Source organism: Octopus sinensis, linkage group LG2 (assembly GCF_006345805.1).
Source record: "Octopus sinensis linkage group LG2, ASM634580v1, whole genome shotgun sequence".
Taxonomy (NCBI): Eukaryota; Metazoa; Mollusca; class Cephalopoda; order Octopoda; family Octopodidae; genus Octopus; species Octopus sinensis.
In genome coordinates this window covers 127,278,771-127,305,646 of record NC_042998.1, presented here as the reverse complement: position 1 = coordinate 127,305,646, position 26,876 = coordinate 127,278,771, and positions in this window count along the sequence as shown.

Below are 26,876 nucleotides of genomic sequence, written 5' to 3'. Positions count from 1 at the left end.
GAAAGGAAATCCGTTATAGGAACAGTTTAATAGAAATATATTGACAAAAAATTCCTTGTTATTTCAGTTCCTCAGACACAAAAAAAAATGTCTGTATTCGGTAAAAGAAAAAAATATTAAAATACAAGCCATTCATGTTGAGAGAAAATCTTATTCGTTAATATTTGGTTCAATATTAGCTAAATACATCGGCATATAAACAAGTTCGAATTATAAAGACAATAGGAGAGATACTTGCTTCAACCTAAGATACAAGAGTATTATATTTTACTTTCATCATTGTTTCTTTATTCTGAAATCAAGTTTCAGAGGGTTAATAACTGTTTCTGGATTGATAAAAAATAAAAGTATCAATAATATATTCATGTCTAGTTTGATTATTATCATCACCATCTCGTAGTTTATTAGAGCATTTGTTACGAAACTTGGTGAGGATGTGGGAAATATATTTCATCTGCATATAATCATACATTCATGTACTCGCACATGCGTACCCATAGTTATATATATATATATATATAATATATATATATATATATATATAATATATATATATATATATATATATATATATACAAACACTTCAAAAAATAGAAAACACTTATCACCTAACAGAGTAAAGATAAACTTAAAATTAAAAAGAAAACCGCAAATCTTGTAAATGCAGATACACAGGGTTTCCTGGTCGAAATAATAATTTATTCCACCATTTACCAAGCTGAAAACAAGACGGTTTGCTTGTTGCCATTTGAACAGTTTCAGCAGATCGGATGTTTAAACAAGAGACGCTTGCAAAGAAGAAGACAAGAAAAATACAAGGGAGATAGCCAACGTTACAAGAATTCGATGTCAAGCAGACGTAAAAAAGATGTTGATAGTTTACTAAATGTCCTATGTACCGGTAACCAGCCAACCAACCACCCAAACAGCCAAAACACTAATGCTAAAACAGAATGTATTTTTTTTACCTAAAACATCCACCAGAAAAAATAAGACGTCATCAAAATTATAAACAGTCAGAAATTAGATAATTTCGCGTAAAAATATATACACAAAATATTTTTAAATTCCTAACAGACACCGTGAAAAGCGAAGGAATCAGTAGGCGACGGAAAAAAAGAACTACATGTACGATGACAGAAGTTGTAAAAACATTTTTTTTCACTGTTTTCCCTGTTTCTTCTCTAACATGTCCACATATTCTATAAAAACCCAATATGGCTGAACTTTCAGTTATGTAGATTTGTTATATTCTTCGCCGAACATTTACCTTGATATTATCTATCCCTATGAAACAATCATCTGATCGTTTAAACATGTTTGTTCGATTTCTATTTTTTTAGTTTTAAACTCTGTTAAAATTCCCTTGTTATATACATATATTTGTACCATTGACAAACCAAAAAAAAATTGCTGAAACTAGTTTGGTACGTATGTGAATAAATCTATTTAAAAACAACACGATTTTCAATTTCAGGTGCATTTCAACCCCCCCCCCATATATATATATATATATTCTGTTCGTGTATGTGTGTGTGCGTGTCTGCATTTGTATGTATACATAAATTAGTGTTTGTACATAAGGACCTGAAAGCTGAACGAGTAATAACAGAGTGAATGACGTTATGTTTATAAGACTGTCGGCAGTTTGAAATCTCCCCTTTTCGCAAAATCGATAGCACGATTATTATTGTTTTTATATAAACTGTAGGAATACAGAAAATAGAAGAAGAGAAAAAGTGTAATGATAATTGGTACATAGTATTAATGAAGGAAATTGCCATAATATATTTATGTTTAAAAATACGGAGACTGATAAATAGTCAATTTTTAAACATTGACAATCTATTTAATGGCTTGTTGAAAATGGAGATACCTAATACTTATCTATCCAAAATTCAGACGATATTTTCAGAGATTGGATGTGTATAATTTTTCATTCAAAATAGAAGAGAGATGTATGAATAGTGTTGAGTAAATGTTTAAGAGTAACATTCACCAATTAAATACTGTATTTGTTAATGTTATTAAAAAAGGTGTTTATATAATTAACCACGAATGATTAATGAACAGAAGCAACCTAACAAGTTTTGTGGTGAGTAATATGAAGAATGCGTTAAATCAAATTCCAATATGTAAATTGTATTAGATTTCAGTTAAACGATTGTCTGACAGAAAAAAAAGAAAGTAGGATTAAGCATGAAGGAAATATCTTAGGCTAATTTGAACAGGTGATGAAACATAATACTGTTAGCATACTGAGATCCAGGTGTAATTACTAAAGATAAGTGTTTAGATTATAAGATTTAAGAACCTATGGAAATCAACACACATACACATACAAGCACACGCGTACACACACACTCACTCTCTCACATACATACATGCATACATGCATGCATACATACATACATACATACATACATACATACGTACGTATGTACATACATACATACACACATACATACATACATACATACATACATACATATACATACATACATACATACATATATACATATATACATACCACTTTTGTACCTGACAACTATTTAACTGAAATCTCATCGGAATTATGTTCATTGCATCAATGTTACCTCAAACTGATTATTTGAGCAGGTGGTGAATAATCGTTTATAGTATCATTAGTTCCGCATGTGTGCGGTCGATTCTGTAAAAAGTTAGGTAAGGTTTCTAGGGTCACTGGTTCGTATTGTTGCCAAAAATTAGGAACATGATTAGTCTCATCAGCATTACTGTCTACAAAGCCTAAGTAATTGAGTAAAATGATGTCTGGATCCACAGACATATTAGTCGTGGTTTCTATTTCATTGCTAAACTTTCTGACTATCTCTCAGGGTATCACTTGTTTTACGGACTCTTTTGTTCATTTTATTGGTATCCAACCATGTCTTTTGATAGAGGAATTCTCACAATTGTCTTCAATGGGGATAGATATTCCATCGATCTTTAAAAAATACATTTCCAACTTAGTTTTACTTGTCATTAAATAATATAGGGAGCACTCCGAAGAAGACCGATACGCTCAATTTAGTTGTATTTTTGTGGTCTAACAATTCTGCTTTTAGTAGTAGTGAATTCGACATTCCAGGGGATATATCTGAGCTGCCGTTTGATTGTGAACATGTGGGCGCAGGAAATTCTGTGCTCAAATCGCTCGTAGTAGAATTCTTCGAGCTTCTAACTTTTAAACTGTGACACATTTTCTGTCATCTTCCACTGGAATAACATGTCTTGAAACCTGAGATTTGTAGTGGTTCAATTTTCTTATTTATTTTGTCCCTGCACTGTAACCGATGAATATATTTTATTAGTTTCCAAAAATAAAAAATTGAATATACTTTCACTTAAATCTACCGAAAGTTCACAATACTGATTGTACGAATTCAAATGTACCCCTTTTCTAGCTTCTTTTGTATCGCACATTTTCTATGACATCTGCATATACAATTTTCCATCGTATGTGAAAATGATATTTATTTTATTCACCAATAATGATTGCAGGTGTGAAATTTTGACTTCATCATAGACGCATCCGTGTAAAATCCATATTGTACAAACGCCATTTGTCAGGTTGACTAAAACCAGATTTATGTTTAAGAGCTATGAATCTATAATCAGCCATTTGTATCGAGCCATTCGTTAGACAACAGTGATACTCAATTACTTAATTTAGCCAGGTCACATACGAACAAAAACGGAAGAGCTAAACTCTACCAGGACATGCAGTCTATATGTCAATTAGAAGTATCCTTTTCAAAGGAAACTTCTAGCACGATCTACGTATTGTGATTCCCATAAATACTCAACTCACAACACACTAAACTATTATACGTTCAGAATTGGGAGAGAGAGAGAGAGAGAGAGAGAGAGAGAGAAGAGAGAGAGAAAGAGAGAGAGAAAGAGAGAGAGAGAAAGAGAGAGAGAGAAAGCGAGAGAGAGGAAAGTAGATAGACAGATAGGTAGAGAGAAAGAAAGAGAGAAAGAGAAAGCAAGAGAGAAAGAGAAAGCAAGAGAGAGAAAAATAGATAGACAGGTAGGTAGAGAGGGAAGGAGAAAGACTAAGAGAAAAACCTAAATAGAGTAAGATAGAAACAGACGAAGAGAGACAAAATCTATATCAAAACTTAACTGGTACATTATCTATCGACTCTAAGAAGCGAAATGTTTAGTTAACGTCGGAAAAAAACTATGCAACGGATTCTATCCAACGCTCGTCAAACAACACACCGCCTTTAATATTCTAGATTAAATATTTATATTCTGCTTTGTTTCCTCAACAATTTATGAAACGCAAAAGGACAGAAAATCTACAGTTTTTAATGATACACACACAAACACACATACACACACACACACACACAACACATACACACACGCATACATATATATATATATATAATTTAAAATAATAAGGGTGAAAAATTGAATATTATTTTGATTATATCAATTTAAAAGCAGTGGTCTAGCATATTTAAAAATCTGAAGTTGACATATATAAAAGGGATGACTAGTAACAGGACATCCATTATGCTAGAAGATCCGCTATGGTCTTACCACTAAGAAAGGAATGTTCTCAAGAAAATTTAGCAAACGCCATAACGTAAGCGAGCAAGACAAATGAAAAGATACAAAATATAGATTAATCACAATCCAGGTTTCGTTGTTAGTGCTTACGTAATCATTTACGTAATCATCTGCAAACTCGTCAGTGTGATCGTCTTTGCAAATATAATTTGTAGAACTATACACGAGACATCCGCATGAGATTGAACATGTATACAGTTCTACCAATTACAATTGGAGTCACTTTCCAAAAGTCTTCGTTTTGGGGCGCCAAACTACCGGAAATAATTATGCAGAAAATAATTCTCTTCAGTGAATTTTGCCGGTTAGAGAACATAGCTATTTACATTTAAATTTAAAATATTAAAGGTGAAAAGTTGAATATTAATTTGATTAATATCAATTTAAAACCAGTGGTGTAGCATATTGAAAAGTCTGAACAAACATACATATACACACATACATAAATGATAAATATACATCCATACATGCATATACACTTAAATATTCATGTATGTATATACACATAAGTAGATGTGCGTGTAGAGGTGGGGGTATTTGTGTAATTAGACTTACAAGTGCCCGATGTGACACTCCTCAGCTCATATGATCAAAGAACAACATGTATATGTACGAAAATTATTTGTTGCAAGGCAATATATTTTAGTGATATTGCATATTCTGGGTGATAAAACAAGAAACTGAATTAAAAATTGAAAATGCAATATATTACGCAAAGTACGAAGGTTTGAAAAGATAATTATCTGCTTTCCGTATCACATCGATCGATCGAGTATTACTACTAATGAAAATGCTGGTTGATTTATGTGACGAATGCACACACACACAAACAATGTGTGTGTGTGTGTGTGTGTGTGTTTGTACATGGATAGAAATTAATGAATAACAAATGAAAAAGTGTTCGTTAATCCTTTTCATTAGCTTATAGTTATTTCTGCTATAAATAACCTGCACCCAATGCTGAGTGTTTGTGCAATGTTATACAGCTTCGTCGGAGCCATTGAAATGAAGTTGACACCTGAGTTATGTTATCGGCCGCCCCTCTTCCCCACTTCAACTGAAACATTAAAAGTCCTTAAAAATTTCCGTAGCAAATGTGTAATATAATCTCTATCACAAAAGCCATCATATTGAAAGAAACTGCTTCTTCTGCCTTAGAGAAAAAGGGATGTGTTTCTAAAATTCCAAGCCGCCAAGTGATAATACTTGTTATGGTGAATAAATAAACTTATAAATAAATAAATAAATAAATAGTACCAGAAATTTTTAGAAGATCTTGTCTTGCTATGGACATATAAATATATATATTGTTATATTCGTGATGGTAATTTTTGTTTTGCCATATAAACCCGCGCCTTATATATTCGTTCTTCAATTCAGATTTATCACTATTCTTATATGGAAATCTTTCGTCACACATCGTAAGACCACTTCAGCGACTCTCCATCCCACGTGTCTACTCCTGGAGAAACAGGAAGAGACACGTTGGATGGAGAGTCACTGAAGAGGTCACATATATATATATGTAATTTCAGAAACATGTCTCTGGATGCAGTCGTAGATGTTGGGGGTGCTTGTCTCCCCATTGTAAACATAGGGACACAGCAAATGTGTCAAGGCCGACAGGAAGCCTTGATGCTTCCTAGGGCTAAATAGCGGTGATGTGATTCCCTTTATGGGACTGTCACGTTAAGTTGACAGTATACAACTACTCTCTCTCTATCTCTCTTTCTCTCTCTCTCTATATATATATATATGTACCGAAAAAATAATTTGCAAAGATATCATTGATTCTAATGTTATTTAGTGTAACAATTTAATAATGATAATAATAGAATCAATAGTATAGGCGAATGCAGGCCACAAAATGGCATTAAAGAACTAAAAGATTAAAATTAATCAGAGGATATACTAAGTATGTCTACCTACTAAAAATAACAGTTAAAACTCTTATTTAAATCGAATTAAATAAGAGTTTTGACTGTTATTTCCAGCAGGTAGACATACTTAGTATGTCCTTTGATTAATTATATATATATAATTAATGATAATAATAATAATAATAATAATAATAATAATAATAATAATAATAATAATAATAATAATAATAATAATATTCCAAACTTACGGGGAAAAATTCAATTTAGAAATACTAAATCAAATTTCACAAAATATAATATATATATAAATTAGAAAAAGCACCTTTTATCAATTCAATAATGAAAAATTAAATTATACCATTTAGAAAGATTATATATTATAGAAATATTAAATATAAGATAAAACATATAACGATGATTAAGTAATGTGCAAAATAATAAATAAAACGTATATAATTAGACACGTGTTTCGTGGCTATATTTAAGAAATGATAATAGTAAAAATACATATATACGTTTTATACGACGGGCTTTTTTAGCTTCCATCTACCAAATACACTCACAAAGCTTTGGTCAGCCCGAGGCAATAGTAGAAAAAACTTGCCCTACATGAGGTGGGATTGTTAATTAGACTTACATGTGTCGGGTGTGACATATCAGCTCAGCGAATGATGATACTACGAAAGTATACAATACATAATTTCCTGGTAACATGGCTATGTGTGGGTGTGTGTTGGACATTCTCTTTAATCTATTGGCTGAAAGTCCTCTGCTATAAGCTATCCAGCTGGCGCTAACAGATCGTAAGCTGTCAAAACTGTTAGACAATCGTAAAAAACTTCATGCATTATTTGATCCCTCTAATTACGTGCTAAGTTTAAGATTTGCTTTGTTTCATTTTCCCTTTCATCCAACCGTGTGTGATCACGCTAATTCTAGAGCAATTGACAGGCGGAATTTATGGAACTGTCTTAGACTGGGCTCGGCAGCGATGCCACCGATGGCAATCCTTCTATTGACTAGCGTAAATGCAGTGGAGAGGTTAAGGTTGATCATATGCTACCACTGCTTAACTATGAAAGAAAACGTATCCCAGGTTTGTGTCCAGTACATGAGCTTTCTAGTTTCGGGCATATGATGAAACCTGAGCAACAGATGACTAAGCGATAATACAAACTTTGAAACAGAGTTAACTGTAAAAAATTACATGAGCAAATGCAATTTGGATAGAAGCCTAAATGTTCATAATAATGCAAGTATTGCTTGTTCTTACAAATTCAATTTTATTGCAAAATAGAAATTCGTAGGAGGATGACAAGTAACTTTCTTAGGCAGAGTATTTTATTGGTGCATTATTTTTCATTTAATTAGCCATTTTAAACCAAATTCACAGTTTCTGATTGCAGGAATTATCCTAATCAATAAAGTTGGCAAAATACAAGTAGAAAAATATCACTATATAGCTGAGAAAAAATCATTTTTTGTGCAAAAACAAGCTTTATGACGCATTAAAGGCGGTGAGCTGCTAGAACAAAATGTTTAGTGGCATTTCATCCAATCCTGGGTTCTAAATTCGAATTCTGCTGAGATCCATCTCGCTTTTCGTACTTTCGGGATCGATGAAAGAAGTACCATTTGAGAACTAGGCCTGATGTAATCGACTTACCCCTCTCCTGAAATTGCTGACCTTGCGCCAAAATTTGAAATCATCATAGTCATCATCATCATCATCATCATCATCATCATTATTATTATTATTATTATTATTATTTGAAGGCGACGAGCTGGCAGAATAGCAAACACGTCGGTCGAAATGTTTTGTGGGTGTTTCGTCTGTTGCTACGTTCTGAGTTCAAATTCCGCCGAGGTCGACTTTACCTTTCATTCTTACGAGGTCGATAAAGCAAGTACCAGTCACGTGCTGGGGTCGATGTAATCGACTAGTCCCATCCTCACAAATTGCAGACCCTGTACCTTTATTAGAAAGGACTATTATTATTATTCAAAGTAGTAGTAGTAGTAGTAGTAGTAGTTTAAGAAGTGTCATTTGACCATTGCTCTTTATTAACAGTCACAGATAAAACTTGGATATCCTTGTCACGGACCTAGTCGGATCAATAATGTTTAAAATGTTTTATTATATGAATATTAATTGTCCATATTTGGATAGTAAAGAAATTCTATGTAAAATAATTGCAGCGTGGAAGGTGTTTGTAAGCCATTGAAGAAATCATTTAAGAATCATTTAAGATTTTTGTCAGTGAACAGGTCGCGGTCTTAAAGCGACGAAAATATTTTGACAAATTAAACTTAAATGTTGAAGTAAATCGAACGGCTTTTGTGTGTTTCTTAAATTACTTTCAAACACCTTCCACGCTGCAATTGTTTTCGTTTCAGCACACGATCTCAGATCAAATCACTTGCTATGCAAGTACGTCTCCGTAAATCTATGTAAAATGAAATTTAGTTAATACTAGAGCAATTGACAGGCGGAATTTATGGAACTTACTTAGACTGGGTTCGTTAGCGATGGCACCGATAGCGATCCTTCTATTGACTAGCATAAATGCAGTGGAGAGGTTAAGGTTGAGCATATGCAACTATTGCTTAACGATGAAAGAGAATGTATCCCAGATTTGTGTCCAGTACATAGGCTTTCCCGTTTCGAGCATATGATCAAACCTGAGCAACAGATGACTAAGCGATAATACAAATGCTTATATGTATGTATGTATGTATGTATGTATGTATGTATGTATGTGTGTGTGTGTGTATGTATGTATGTGTGTATGCATGCATGTATGTATATATGTAGGTATACATGTATATATGTATGTATACATACTTCCATACATATATTCCTGCGTATGTACGATCGCGTTAGGTAAAAAATACCACCTCTTATCGCTGAGATTTAATATCATTGAATGAAATGCGTATCAGACGCGCGTTACATGTATCAAAATGGCTATCAGCAACCATTATTATATTTGTTCAAAATTTACCCAAGGGGAAGCTAAAATGACTACTTAGTAGCCTTCGAAATGTTACCTTTAAGCTATAGACCGGATTTCTCAATTTGTTTTTATTGGATCATTGTGTTACCACGCTAGATGAAAAAAGTAGCATGGAAATGTATCGAGCAATACTCGGTGATAACAGGTTCCTAATACTTAACAGTCTCATGCTATTCACATTACATGCAGCACTATCAAATAGGAAGAAATAGCAAGGTATCGTGAGAATTTGGTTGTAGTGTGTTGGGCCGCTTTTGATAATATGACATCAGCAAGTTATCAAACCATTACAATTCCCTTACATTCCATAACTCCCGGAGGTTACAATTCAATACATAGCCAAAACCTGATACACAGCTTCACTTCTCAGAAGTGCTATGAAACCAATCAAAACTTGCGTCATACATCATGAAAGTCTTAACTTGTAGAGCGACAGCGCGTCAATATTGCCCTACGTTTAATCGTTGAACCATTTATCACAATGCTATTTGTAGAAATGGATATTCTGAATCCAGAGCACTTCTCCTCCTTTTCTATGTGTATGATCTGTAGCTGAATGGATCAACTTTTATCCACTTCAATAAGTAATTGGATCACATACACGAATATGCACAGACATTCGAGGAGTCCAAGTGTTTTTTTTTTTCTGGGTGACGAGGTCAACTTGACTTCTGGAAAATTAAGCTAAACTTGATCAGTTTATCTATACAGCCTAAACATTCAGGTGAGGGATATTTGTATATTGAATAGGATGTGAGTATTACATATGAGAGAGTTATTGAAAAGGAGAGGGCAACAAGCTCATACCACTAGAAATTAAAAGACTATGGTGTTCAGAATTCTAACCCAACAGCAATCATATCGCTCATATTACATTGTAGTGCCTGTCTTGACTTCTACATTTGGCTTTCTAAATACAAAATAAATCATTACAAAATAAATAAACAAGATGGATCTTACTGGAAAATAGCAACATCAATCGGTATAAAGCAGAATGCATCTCCTGGGAGGGCGAACAAAGACTTGAATCTGTATAAAACTCGAATGAGACTCGATTTTTTACACTGTCCTGAAGCAGAGACGGGAAGAAAAACAACTAACCTCGTCCAGATTTGCAAGCATGCAAATAAGATAGCTATTGAATCTGAATGGAGATGAGAAACAATAGCTGGAAATTATCTTTTTGAAAAGAATATTGGAAAATTTTACTTTATAAATTAACGAAAAAAAAATAGACAAGTTTACTAGGAATTATGTTCATGGGTACATGAAATGTAAAATAAGCTCCTGATAATAGCTGGAATAAATTACACTAAAAGCCTGGCAAGAGATACTGAAAAGTTTATAACATGCTACTTTGGAGATTACCTCATTTCAATCCAAGAAAGAAAACAATTAAGAATATTGATAAGGAATTTGCAATTTCAGTGCTTAAAACGCATTTATTTTTATAACACATATTTTTTGGATCAAGAGGGCACACACACACACACACACACATACACACACACAAGCGCACGCACTAACACGCTTGTATATTTAATGTATATGTTGTGTGTGTTTGTGTGTGCATGCATGCATATTTATATATTTACTTGAATATGCATATCATCGAGTGTTCTTTTACACTTTGTTCTCTAGATCTTATTTCACAAGCAATAACATACACGAAATCACACTTACACATGTATCCGCGTAGATTTGCAAATGTGTGTTTCTCTCTATATGTATATTTCTATTTCTGTATGTACACGCATATATTCTTTTATTGTTTCATAATTTTTTTACTTTTTCAGTCATTTGACTGCAGCCATGTTGAAGTACCGCTTATAGTCGAACAAATCGACCACAGAACATTTTGTAAGCCTAGTACTTGTCCTGTCATCTCCTTTTGCCGAACTACAAAGTTACGGGAACATAATCAAATCGAGGAAATACCCAGCCAAAATCAAGGGCTTCGAACCCTTCGAGGCGGGTTTACTGGGCATTATTCCCAATCTGAAATTCCATAAGACCGCTTGCTCCTTCCAACACAAGCTCCGGGCCGATATCAGATTGCTAAAACCTCAGATAAGTCCCTAATATTATCTGGTGAGACGAAAACCTTATATAGAATAGACACCTTCGATTACGGTAGACTACTAGAAAACAATATCACATAAAATTGTAGGCGCGCTTCCCCCCAGACATGTAACTACATCAACAGTGAAGCCAAATAATTAGTTAATGAGCTAAGGCGCTTTCTTTCGCTAGGGGACTCACTGACATTAGTGACAGAAATATAGATGTCATTATGTATTCCAGAAAAACAGTGCTGTTCAACAATAGTTTGGCATTTGTCAAGCAAATCGACTCTACGGGCACATGTAAGGGATCGATAACTTATGCGACATCATCTGGTTGTATATCCTCGATACCCTTAAGAAAAAAGTTCCCCTCTGTCCTCTTTGGTTTCTACAGAGATGATTCCCTGGCCATCTCTAGGAAAGAAAACGGGCATACACAAGACAGGCTTAGAAAATGTCTAATCAGCACACTTGCCTCCATGGGATTGAAAATCATCATAGAGACCAACCCCACAACCGCTGACTTCTTAGACGTGACGTTCGAGTTGGGCTTCGGTACATACAGGCTCTACCGCAAGCCAAGCGAAAGTCTAACGCACATCAATGCAGCCTCCTGTCACTCATCCATCGTGTTAAAAAACCTGGTGAAGGGTGTTATTAAGAGGATCGCGAACCTTTCTTCCAATCTAGCGATTTTCGATGCAGCAGCCCCTTACTATAACGAGACCCTAGCTGCTTGCGAACTTAGGGACCGCATCTCCTGCATGCGGGAACACAACAACCGCAGAAGGAAGCGCCGCAGAAATATCATTTGGTTTGCACCCCCACCTTCTCTCTTAACACAAAAACGCCAGTATGTAGAATATTCCGTAAGAGATAAGCATTTCACTAGCCCCCGTAGGTACGACGCCATTTTCAACAGGCACAACATTAGAGTCTCCTTTAGCTGTACCCCTAATATTAAGAGCATTCTAGTTAACGCCCTTAGGCCAGGGGCAAAGGCAGAATGTTCATGCAGGGACTGCAGCAGATGCCCAGTGGAAGGCCACTACGAAACCATAGGGTTGTCTATGAAGCCGAAGTACTAGCATGCTCTGGCAATAACAGTGGTAGAAGCAGTAGGAGCCGTAGATACGGGAACAGAACCAGTAACGCCGCTACCATCGCCACAGTTAACATTAACAACAATAACAATAACAGAACCAGCGACAGCATTGGCAGTTTCCCCGACGGCATCCAAGGCAGCAACAACAACATAGCAATCAACAGAAGCATTACCAACAGCTTCCCGAAAGTCCATAGTAGCAAACTAAACAGTCCCTATAGCAGTAGTAATAGGGCCACTGCCATTGCCACCATCACCAATAACGGGAATAATAGCAATAATTGCAACAGCAGCGACAGTGGCCCCAGTGGAAACACCAGCAGAGCCACCGCCAATGATATCTCTAGCAGCAATGCCGGCTCTCTCACGAATGACGAGGGCCACAATAACAACAACAGCCCTTCAAAATCACGAGCAGTGGCGATACCATTACCACCGCCACCACCACCTCCAACGACGCCGATACCAGCAATCCCGGTTCCAGCAACAACAATGATGACGAGTAGTCAATTCTGGGGAACGTGAAGGCCAGTTGACATTGCCGTAGCGAGAGATTATAGTGGATTGTTTCCCTTGCGGCATGAGCAGTTGTCCCATCTTGCTGGAACCATCTGTGAGGTTTACATTGAATGACATTCTCTTTCCCCAGACTTGACTAGCCCGGATTTTTTCTTGTGGGGATAACTGAAAGAGAGGGTTTACATTAACAAACCGGAGATACTGGTAGAACTGAAAGAGAATATCGATAGAGAAATCAAAGAAGTGGGGTTTGAAACTTTTTAGCCATATAAGCCATTTTTCATATGTGATGTAGTGGTGTTAGAAAATTTCACTTGTACATATTAATTCCCATGATATATTTCATATTGTATCAAAATTTCATACATTTATTTGTAAAATTAAGGAAATTATTAAAAATTGAATCTCATCAGTGACTTTTGGGACACCTTGTATATAGAAAGTTACGTATATATGATAACAGTGAAGCAAAGGCGTACGGGCGCACGGCAGCGACGACGGTGTGTAGGCGCAGGCGAGGAGGAAACCGAACGTTCGTATGCGAGAGGACGAACGAACGGAACGGCGGCGGATGCCGGCGGGCGAGCGATCGAGCGAAGCTGCCGAGGCGCACGACGATAGCGAGAGCGAGGACGCTCATTTTAAACCGGATGGGGGGGGGGGCGGAAAGTCGGGGACACGCCGGCCGTGTAGAGTCGATCACGCACCGGTGGACGTGGGGTTACCCGTTGGCAGAAAGGAGCGACGAGAACATCCCTTCGAGACGGTTACCTTTTCCGATCAGCGAAACCCATCAGTGACTTTTGGAACACCCTGTATATAGAAAGTTACGTGAAGTATTAAAGTGAAGTATTAAATCAAAGGAGCTATCTATTTTTTTCTTTTTTCAGCAGTATAACTATATTCATTCATATATCTACGCAAGAAACATTTTGATAGTGAATTCGAATTTCGACTTGATTAAATTCATTAATCTGTGACTTATCTTAGATACAAGGCTTGTATCAAATTGGGGGTGGAGAGTATTCGACTGGTCTGTAGAGCGATATATATGCACAGTGGATGCAGTGTAAGTTAGTTTGCAGGAAAGTAGGGATGATTTTGTAGCGATGGAGAAGGAGGACGGCGTGGACGAGTGCACAAGTTTGGCAGAAATTATGAGATAAACCTTGATGAATCAAGCAAGTAAGCCGAAACTTCGTCGTCGCTGTCTGCTTTTACTTGTCATATGCGTGTGAGTGTCTTGCGTATTATATTAAAATAAATGAATTGAAACTGCTAAACATGTGTGGATTTATGTACGGCATTCAAAATGTGTGTTGAGCGAAGCATCTGGCCATATGTAATGAATTTTTTATTATTCATATTATTCTCAACTGCGCATCCGTCTTCAGTCCTTAAACTTCAAGTGGCTTCGTTCGACTTCATATTTTTGTTTCAAACACCACAGAGAGACACATAATTATAAGTAAACATATCTATCTGTTTGTCTCTGCAGGTATATATTAATATATCAATATATACACACACAGAAAGCAAGACTAAGTGTGAAAGAGAGAGAGAGAGAGAGAGAGAGAGAGATAGAGAGAGAGAGAGAGAAAGAAACGGAAAGGAGGCTAGAGAACATAGATGCTTGGCAATATACATACTACCTCCTATTGTGTGTGTGTGTTAATGTGTAAGTAGGTGCGATATATACTAAGATATATGTAGATGAACATATATGCATAAATGTATATATAAGTATATATATATAAGCATACATACCTACACGCATACGCGCACACGCACAAATACATGTATGTGTGTGTGTGTGCATATACATATATATGTATGTATGTATGTATGTATGTATGTATATATGGCAGCCCACTTATCTAGATTTTTCAGCGAGAAATCATATCAAGATTATTTTGTTTTTAAGTAGAACTTTTAAAAATCTACGATAAGAGTGTTTCGCAATTACAGATGAGGATAGACAGATACGTATCAATTTGTATATTTCTATATGTATGCGTGTGTCATTGTTATTTATATCCGCATTGTCGCACGTTTTTCGAACTAGAAATGAAACGAGTCATACCCAGCATAATAAACACAGCAATTTAAAATCTCATTTTGATAAGTTTATTATAGGTTTTCGCTCCAGGCAGATGTTTGCGTTCATAAAATGCATCATTAGTGGGGCATGACGCTACATTTGTCTCGAAAAATATTTATTCGATTTTAACTGAAAGTTTGTATATCATTTATGCATTATAGAAACCTAGTATTAGTCTTGACACCGCAGGGTGAGAAAATGTGTTATTGTACATTGCAGATTCAGCTAAAGGCAAGTTTTTGGCATGTAAATAGTTCGAGCGCTGGCAAAATAATCCCTTATATTATAAGCACATTGCCCGAAACGCTTGGTTTAGGGGATCTAATCGATTACATTGGCCCCCCACTGCTCAACTGGAATTTATCTCATCGATGAAAGGCAAAGTCGATCTTAGCGGAATTTGAACACGGAACCGAAAGAAATACTGCTAAGCATTTTGCCCCGCGCAGTAATCTTTCTACCAGCTCGTCGCCTTAGGGCTCCCTAAATGACAAAACGTATTTCCGCAGTGTTTCTATCCAGCCTCTGTTATTTAAATTTTCAGGAGACTACGTGTGGAATCAGCATCTGTTAAATTGCCTTTTACTAAAGTATTATAAGCACTGCTGAGAACCGGTAAATCCTATCCAAACAGGTTCGATATCTTGTTGAGTTATTTTATTCATTTTATCAATCATTCTTCTTATTATTATTGTTATCATTATTATTTTATTGTCTTTCCACAGCTTCTAGCGCTGGAGATGTACTACCAAGTCAGCTGTTCACTTCCAGTGAACTAAGGTAACACTCGTTATTTTTCGAGCACCTTCCGCAGTATTCGAGCGGTTCCAAGTAGTGCAGCTTTCTGCAAGTGCTCCACCATTATTACAGCCCCTATTTGTTCTATGTATTTCTCAAGATTTATACTCACTGTTCCCAGGGCTCCAACAATTATTTGTACTACTACCCCCCTTTTCAGCGACCAGAACGGCTTAACCGTCCAAGCTAAACTGTCATATTTATCGACTACTCTTTCTACCTTATCACATCCGTACTTTTTGCAAAGTGTCCAATGGACAATCCTTGCTAGATTGTCATAACGTCTCTTATATTCTTTCTGAACTAGTGGCATACATAGCTGCGTACATTATGCTATACGTTTCAACATTTTCATAAATTCTGCACTTATCACTTTCTGATATGTTGTCTATACTGTATTTGATGTAATTGGTTCTTAGTGCTTGCTATTGGGAAGCACAGATTAGAGCTTCCGTTTCCGATTTTAAATCACTTTTAGTCATCCATAGCCATCTATTTTCTCTGTCTTATTTTCAACATTCCTATGAAATTGCCAATGCAGTTTTCTTTATTCACCTATTTTCAGTTTCATTCATTCTGCAGTGCTTGTACAGTGCTTTATCTTTGCAAGCTTCCATCCTACACATACCTGACCTTCTTACTTATAATAATAGCAGTTCTGTGGCGTTTTTTACATACCAAGCTATGTTGCTTTCTTCTGCTCTAATGCTGTGTTCGCATCCAATAAGTCCTCCCTCTTTTCCTTGGTACATACAGTCTGTCTGTGTCACTTTTTGGGTGGATTATCCCAAATCTAGTTAGCAACTTCCCTGTCTTTCTGTCTAAGCTGTTTAGTTCTTCTACTGTCCCTGAGATTACCCCTGGTCCATATCTAAGGAATAAAAGTGCCCATGTGTTGATAGCTTCAATCTTATTCCATCCGTTTAATTTTGACTTAAGAATCTGTCTCAGTCTGCACAAGTACTTCAGCATAAATTTTTCTGTCATTTCCTTCTCCATAAATTTATTAATTTCCAATATCCTCAAGTACTTATAGCCCGTCTCTTCTATTTGCTTCATAAGCTCCCACGACGATATCGCTAGCCCGTCCATACATTTAATTTTGCCACTCTTCAAGACCAACATACCACACGTTTTCTGTCCGAACTCCTTTCTGATATCAGAACTGAAAGTATACAACTTATCAACGAGGGAACTGACTTGGGATTCATCTTTACACTAAACTTTGAGATTATCTATGAATAACAAGTGGGTGGTTGACATTTTGTTGACGGCTCTTGAATATATACCCAGTCTTTGCTTTCCTCAGAATCAGGGTTAGTGGCATCATGCACAGTACAAAGATTAGTCGGGACAGGCAGGTTCAAATATTCCATAATCCAATAATGTCGGATCATATCGTATGCCTTACGATAATCAATCTGACTTGACTAAGTTAGTTTTCCTCCTCTTGCGGTCTCTACGTACAGTTTTGTCTACCAGCAGTTGATCCTCGGTACTCTGCACTTACGCTTACACTCCTTCTGCTCATGTGGCAACACTACATATCCGTACATTGACTCTACGATTATTCCAGACAATAATTTCCACATAAGTGGCAAGCAGGATATCGGCCTGTAATTGTCTACAGTATTGCTTTTTCGAATTTTTTTAAGGACAGCACTGTCCTACCCACTCTCAGCTCCACTGGTGGTACGTGGTCGGCATTTAGCAAGGTGTGGAGGTATTCACAATGACATTCACCAAATTTTTTTTACTTCTATCTGGTCCCGGTCCCCATTTTTTTGCTGATTTCTTTCACTTCCCCAACTGAAATGATTAATTCAGCCTGTTGTGGACAGCCTACAGTTTGTTTCAGTTCTTGCAGCCATTCAGTATTCTTCTTGCGCTCCTTGTTTTTGCTCCAGCTCTCACTCAAAAACTTTTGACTTTCAATGTTATCTGGTATGGACTTTTCATCGTTACACTCACCATTTTTTTCTTTATTGAATCTCGTCTGGCCTATTTTGAATACTCTATTCTCTTGGTATCCTTTCATTCTTTGGTCGTATATTACCATATTTGCTTTTCTTGCAACGAGGCGCCGTTTCAGTTCCTCCATTACCACATTCATGCTCTTTCTTTCAATATCATACTTCCTATTCAGTGCCCTGTATTGTTGTTCGCTTTTAAGTTCCCCCTTCTCTTTTCGGGCTAACACAAAAATCTCCTTCGAAAACATATCTGGCCCCGCTTTTGTTCTTCTTTTCCACCATGGAACTTTTCTTTTGTCACTCCCATTATATTTTTTTCTTGACATCAACACCTACCTTTTCTTCTACAACAATACTTGATGCCCTGATCAAATTATTTGTTTCTGTGATGTTTTTTTGTTCTGATGTATTTCAGAATTTCATTCACATTTTTCGTTTCTTGGTCCAATTTCCACCGATCAACCTTTTTTAAGGTAGCAAAGAATGTCGCTATCGTTCTCTGTAGCCTTTATTCTGTAGTAGATGGCCTTTTGCCCATCTGTCATGTCATCATTAGTTTTATTGTCTTTGCCAGACCATCTCATCGAGCAAGCTATCACTGTAGTTTATTAGAGGTCTCACCTCTGGGGGGTTTTTTGCTATGAGATTACTTTTATCAGTAAGAACTGTATTTTCATCGTTTCTTCTGCTGCTGTTTTCCAGTTCCCGTCTTTTGATAGCTTCGAGCTCTACTTCTCTGAACAAACAATTTTTTTCTTATTGTTCTAGCTTGATCACATTATCTCTGTTCAGTGAGTTGAAACATTCCTGTTTCTGTCCATGACCACAGCATTGAATTGTTTATTCCATCTAGGCCGTGTGTGCTGGTCCATTACTGGATAACGACAGTCTGAACCCGAAACAGTATCTCTGAGCCTGCCGGGTGCAACACGGTCACCACCAAGGGTTTCAGTTTCCTTACCACCGTTATTCACAATATTTTGTTTTTTTCATTTTCATTCATATGAGGTAGCGATTGTCAGGTTGCGTAGTTACCAGTGTTTTTATTGTGACACCATCACGAGATGTATCATCGATCAGAACATGGAGTGATTCCAGCCGCTTCCGTTCATTATTATTATTATTATCATCACTGATGTTTTTATTTTCATTTCTTTCTATTTGTCATTGTTAATATTTCCTTTGATCCGTTATGAGTTTTGGCTGTCATTAACAGTTTCGTGTTAGTACTAGGCTCCGGGTCTTATCTATTAGCGTAGACAATTTGATAGAGTACCGCTTCTATAATTATAAACAAATAAATGTAGTCAAACGAGACAAAGAAACAAACAAAAATCTAATATTCACACCTATCTTTTCCATGGGGGTATGTATCTGTTTAATGCCGGGGGAGGAGGGTATATGTATATATATATGCATGTATTTAATGCTTTTGTGATCAATGATGGCTAGCCTTTGTCGGTTGTTTTTATTCGATTCCCTTATGTGTGTATGCGCGCGCCTGTTTATACATTACTTAATGTCATTTTGAAATATTAAAATGTGTTCATGTAAAAATGGGTGTGCACATAATTAATTAGTTTACGTACTCACGTGTTTGTGATGTGTACTTAATCGAATATAGTCCAATATGTACTTACTCGGATATAGGCCAATACTTTTAATGAGTATTACTTACTTGGGTGTAATCCAGCGGTTTGGCAGTGTGGTTAGCGTGTTGTGCGAGTGACGGAGATGACACACAGTTAAAATACATCGTTTCATTCAGAAAATAGAAATAAATTTTATTATTATTGAGTGAGAGAGTGCATGCTATCAAAGTGACACTGGGGTAGAGTATACGAAGCGCAGTATACCCATCATGACTACCAGTCTGATAAGGGTACACTAGGTACATGAATCGCAACCATATGTGCGCCACATGGTGATCCCATATCAAGATAAACAACCCGTGACCTTGCAGGGGAGAGGGCATTATTTTTATTGTTATTACTATTATTATCATTATTATTATTATTATATTATTATTATTATATTATTATTATTATTATTATTATTATTATTATTATCATTATCATTTTATGTTTGACCTTTGCTTTACATTTTACAAGTTGGCTCCAAGTCTCACCCAGAGACCTCAAGAAACAAGTTGGATGTTCATGTTGGTGTTATGCTTAGGGTGTCATATATTTGGTTTTGTACATAGTGTTCTTCTAGATAATGTTTAAGAAACCATAACAAAATTATGTCTGTTTTAAAACTTAAGATTACATAAAAAGCATTTTGCGTAGGATATGGGCAGTTCCCATGAGTACTATCTTTTGAATTTTTGCAATTTTGGGGTTTCCTGGTATCAGAGATAGTTAGCAATCAGCCCCTTTTGCTATCATTCCCAGGGCACCTATGACAACAGGTATTGTTTTAGTCTTCAGGTTACACATTGTGCTAATTTCTATTTCAAGATCTTTATATTTGCTCAGTTTTTGGTAGGTCTTGACAGATACGTTTATATCGATTTTGACAGTCATATCAATGAGGAGGCATGATTTTTGTCTGAGGTCTTTCAATATGATGTCTGGCTTTTTTGCATCTATCTTTCTGTCAGTTTGAATGAAATTCCAGAGGAGTGAGATGTGATTATTATTGCCGTCAGCCGGGCCTGCCGAGGTGCTGCCAAGACGACGAAACCGTCCTGCACGCTCTCGTCCAGTGTCCGAGTATTGCTGAACTATGGGTTTATGTCAAACAGCTACTGTCGCGTATAGGTCGGATCCGGCTATCAGCTGAATCCATAATGAAGATTGCCCCACCGACCTCCTTTAACCGGGAGGTCAAGGCAGTTTTCCTTTGCCTAGTGGCTGTAGCGAAAGAGGTGGTATGGTGGACCCGTTTGAAAGAGCTAAGGTCAGACACTTCCCTCTTTCGCCCAGGCCTCGTCAACTTTTTCAAGTTTCACTTGAAAAGGAAGATGAGAGTAGAGAGGGAAGTGCTGGCCGATGGCAAGTTTACTGAAAGGTGGATAAATGTTGCAAGAATGGCTAGTATGAAAGGAGCCATTCTGAGGATACACCTGTAAGAAAAAAAGTATTACAAAAGGAGAAAGGGGCTCTCTACCTCCCTTTTGTCCAGGCTCCCGTGGCTTTTATGAGTTTTTCCACCAGGAACCTTTCGTAATGCCTCCCCCTATTGGGAGTTTTTCGTTGTTATAATTTTTCGTTGTTACACTGTTCTTACATGGTTTTTTACAAACGGACAAAACCCTTTGCAACTTTCGTCCTATGTTTTGTCCCTTTATGTTATAATTAATTTTTGTCAGCACTTGTGGCCAATAAAAGAATTTATTATTATTATTATTATTATTATTATTATTATTATTATTATTATTATTATTATTATTATTATGATTATTATTATTACTATTATTATTATTATGAAGGTGGCAAGGTACCAGAATCGTTAGCAAGCGGGGTAAAATGCTTGGTGGCATTTCCTCAATTTTCAACTTTTGAGTTCAAATTCCGCCGAAGTCGACTTTGCCTTTCATCATTTCGGGGTCAATAGAATGAGTACCAGCTGAGCACTGGGGTCGATGTAATCGATTAATCCCTTCCCTAGATGTGCTCCCCTTGTGCCAAATGCTGAACTCATTATTGTTATTTTGTTCCGCATGGCGACGACGTAGTAGAACTGTTTGCAAGCCGGATAAATTTCTTCGCAGCATTTCGTTCGTCTTCACGTTCTAAGTTCATATTCCGCCGAGGTCGAAGTTCCTTTTCATCCTTTCGAGGTTGATAGAATGAGTACCATTTGAGCATCCACCCTTAAATTTCAAGAAAGGTTAATTGTTGTTACTACTACTACTACTACTACTACTACTACTACTACTACTATTGTTATTGTTCTTGTTTTGATGTTGTTTTTGATGTTTTGAAGTTGATTTTATTCCAATATATCCTTTAACTTTATATTTGTGGGTAAAGCTGGGTAATGGAGAAATATTAGTGAAAAGTTCTGGTTTTAAAATTCAAATAATATATAGAATACTGTATAATGTTATTGGACCTATTGATGTGGCCAGAAAGTTGACTGATAGAAAATAGAGTATAAGACATAAAAATACATAAACTAGAAAATAAATAATATAGAACTTTCAATTATCTTATATAAGGTAAACCAACGTTATTATCAGACATCTCAACAACAATGTTAATGTACATGAATCCAACTCTGTTCTTGATGAAAGTTGCATACGAGTAATTCATTTTTATGTTATCTTGTGCTACTTCTCGGACAGACAGAAATACAGCAATATTTATGGTTCTTGATAAATAATCTTGATCATAACTAAATTGATGTCAGTATAATTAATGTCTCAATATCTGAATATGTATGTTTGTGACTATAAATATACGTGTATATGTGTTTACTTATATGTATTATTAAAAGCTGAAAGTTCTTGAATTGGGACTTTGATTTTCTTTCACGTTACCGAGTATTCAAATGACTGAAAACGAAAAACATGACAATGTAAGCAAAAGTTTTACTATTGCACCGAAGCAATCCTTCGAATTTCTTTGCCCATTTTAGAAACTTCATTCAAATCACCGAGAATTGTATATTTCTTACGTCATTAGAATTTATCACGAGAGAGCGTGAAATGGTTGTTTTTAGCGAAGAGGATCGAAACTCATATAAACATAAAAATATTTACATGCTATTATTTATATTTTAATTTGGGCTTCGCAATCCGCTGTTCCAGAAATAACATACTGCACGTTCTTTCGAATGTTTGTAAATTCCGCCGTCGTCAACATTAAGCAAATGTTTTAGCAAACACTTCGGAATATAATTTGTAATCAAGATTGGAATAGTAAGAATCTTTTAAGTTTAGTAATTAGTCACACGACGAATACGCGACATATTCATCTATTCGCATAAAAAGATGTCATATTTCCATTTCTTCAGTATCTTGTATGAAATATACCCTAAAGTAGAGAAGATCGCTATTGTAAAGGGAGATTTAGTTTTTCATCAAAACTAAATCTATTTTTCGATATGGGATCATCATTTGGAGTACGTCAGATCCATTATGTAACACATTACCTATTAGAAAATTCTTCAGAAATATCGCCCTACAGGCGCTTTGTCCTAACACATATGGAGTTTAACTGATGACACTGCTCTCCTTTATAAAATCGACTTAATCGTTATAGATGTCGCATTTCCACTATGCTATTTAATTACATCCGCAGGATCTAGTGGTTCGGCAAAATAACTCGCTTCAATAAATACCAGAGTTAAACAGAATAAGTATTAGGGTGGATTTGTTCGCTTAAATCTTTCATGCCAGAGCCCCATCACAGCATCGTAGTCAAATAATTGAAGTAAGTAAAAGAATAAAAGGAATACAAAGTAGAAAAATACTCCAAGTATACTTCACTGTGTTTAAACCTTTGACATTCATTTTTAATCTTCCACAATAAATATAATATATACTTAGTTATTTTTCTCTTCATATACATAAACATGAAATAAATAAACATAAACAAGTCAGCCGCAAACATAGGTGGCAGCTTACTTGAAATATTTGTCACACATTCCCATGATTAATTTTTATAATGCTAAATTTACCATTAGCATAAAGTAGTAGTACAGACTCGCTATTTTAAACCGATTTCAAATGTTGAATAACAGAAATATGCAATTGGTGAGATTAAATATTTTAACTCCATGAAAAATCTTCTTATATTGTTTTCCTGTAATGTAAAAGTTATAATTTCTCCTTGAAAAGATTAACTCATATTGTGTACCTCATCAACAACCTTTGCCGAGAACATTTTCACAAAGCTAATCATACACTAACTTTATGCGTGTCTAATTTCTCAAAAGGAGAAGGTAATATCAAAATATATAAAAGCAAAGACAAAATAAAGGAGGAAAACCTTAGAGTAAATGCGACAAGTTTTCAGAGGAAGAATTACAAAATATAATATTGGAAACACGCAGGGAGGCAGGTGAATTCTTAGTTGCTATGCAACTAGAGCATATTCTAGATGTGTGATGAACAATTGCTACATTTATGCCTAAGAAGATGGATATAATGTTGTAATATGTGGAATCTAGTTAAACGAATGAAGTCAAAGTTCTCAGTATATCTAGTTGATGTTACCGTTGCTGTTGGTGGTGTTGAACAAAACGCCAGTACTGACCAAACACATCTTTCATTTAGAAAGCATTCGATTATTATATATATATGTATATCAAGGACTAAATATCCAGTGCATCCATTCACGCTTAAAGATGCTTAGCAGTGAATAGAGGAGATTTCGCTGCTCTCCCTACAACGGCAGTTGAATATGACAGTTTGGCTTCTCTATCGCATCTAAAAACAGGAACATAGGTGTAAAATTACGACGAGGAAATAAAATTATTTTCCATTTTAACAAATAGAACATGACAAGGGATATAATAATTAATGGGATCACAGTTATGAAGTGCGGTAGTTGGGAGGGAAATGCTATGCACCACAAAACCAAACACCATAGAAATAGCATTCTTTCTCCGCATTCAAAAGGTAGTATAATATTTGAGTTCCTTGCCAAAAGAATCCCTACTAACTTTACGATATCCATCTTTTCTCAGCTATGTTGATTCTAAAAGCAGTATACTTGCAGATAAAAACCTTCATTTTTGCTGCTGCCCGCTTTGTACACAGGGCTCCATTGATCATACAAGGTAAATATTCATAACTACATTTTTTCGTTTCCACGTGACAACCCACCAGTCACACATGCGACAATTGCAAAGACATAACCAGCCGATTCAAAGAAGCCGCCCTGCTAGTGTGTAACCAAGACCCAGCTCCTAGTGTTACTGAACTCTTCAATCTTTCCTCTTTATTTTTTTTTTCATTCTCTTTTCACTCTAAAGTGTTATTCCCGATTCATGAAAGCATGGATACAGTTTTAACAACTTTGTCCAGTGAAAACCGTCCTATTGTGTTCACATTTTTAATATCTCAAAACTGATTAAGATAGTCATTCGAAGAAAATTTCTCCAGCGTTCTAAAGTCATAGCAGTAAAAAAGCCAAGTCTTTTTCCACTGAACTTTGCCAATGTGCTGCGGCCATCACAAAATTTGGTGCAAACCTTGTTGTGCTCGATATCAGCAAATATATTTACTGTGTCTAATATGTAAATCTTGTGGCAAAACGTCTTACTTGTGGTCGCCATCCATATGTGAAATATTAGATGGGTAGTGTCATCTCAAATTGCACTGTCGCGATGTGTGCTGCGGAAAACCTCTTTCATATATATTCTGTTGTTCTGATATGCCACAGGCGTCACGTTTGTCTCTCGAATGTTTCAATTTATACATCAATGGTTAACTTGACGTCATCTCTAACAACGTGCACCTCTCTGCAGATAGTATCATTAGTCTCTAATCTTCCATTTAAATTTATAATCTGACGTATGTATCTCCCACAAACCTGCACCAATTCCATGAATAGACATCTCCTAAATCTCCTATCACCAAAATAGCTACATATTTCAAGAGATAATTATCTTCCAACTTCTTCATGATGAACACATACAACTTCAGCCTTCAAGGGCGTTACAAATGCTACATTATCAACTGTTACAAACGTTATATCCAAACCAATACGTCCACAATAAAGGAAAGACAACAGCACTAAAATTAGCTTTCCTTTTCAAAGCTAGAAAACACTTTAACTCTCGACAATTGCAAACTCCATTACATAGCTCAGGTGAAAATCATAATAGGCTATATTTTTAAATTTAGATGAGGAGTTACAGATACATTCCATGCTACAGTGAAAGGAAGAAGACTCAGTTGGTTGACATATCGTTGCTGACCAAGACACTTCAATATTTGGTCGTCATATGTGGGGGAGACCGGGTCTGGTTGTTACATTTTTTCATATTTTTGCCTTGGCACCCACATAATTGAACGCAGCTGAAGTTTCTTTTCAGATTTAATTAGTAAAACATTTTTATTTATTATCATCAGCAAAAAACAGAAATTACATAACATTAATTAGACAGGTTCTAATTAATGAGGTAGTGTCAGCTGTAACAATTTTCCCCTAGTGCGGGGTACGTTGTGACACTTACTGGGGTACTTTGTTACCACTGTCGATAACTCGGAATTATGTTAACAAACAAGTTTTAAATGAATACGTCTCCTGCTTCTTGCATCTAGGAAGTATTATTTTAATTAATTAACTGTGCTTTGAAACACTTCATATCCTAACTGTGATACTGAGAGTCCTCATCAGCCAATTTCCCATTGTTACATGCCATCTAGTCGGAATCGTCCTCCATTAACTTCTTACCACACAGATCACACAGAAAGTCCTGTCGTCCATCGGAACAGTCAGTGTGTGCCCAGCCTTTACAGATCGTGCATTGCACCCGTTCTTCACCTGGAAGGGAGTTGGAATACCAATCTGAGCAAACAAGGCATTTCCAATCGGTGACTTGCTTGCTGCGAGGCTGCTTCCTTTTGCCTTAACCTGTTTTATTTGACTTTCCCTTCCCCTTTGTTGCCTTTTCTATACCAATTGCCTTCTTTGGTTTGGTTTTCCGTTCGTTTATTTCATCCACTATGCGCTGTTTTACGGTGGTTTTTGTTAGAATGGCTGTTTGGCACCTCCTGTGACTTCCACGACCTCGACCTGTCTTCCTGGAGAAAGCCGTTCTTAATGGGCGCAACATCTCTGGGCTTGTATCAACACCAGCAGGAAAACCTGAGCATGGTGTAGGTTGCCTGGGCTAAGTTGATACA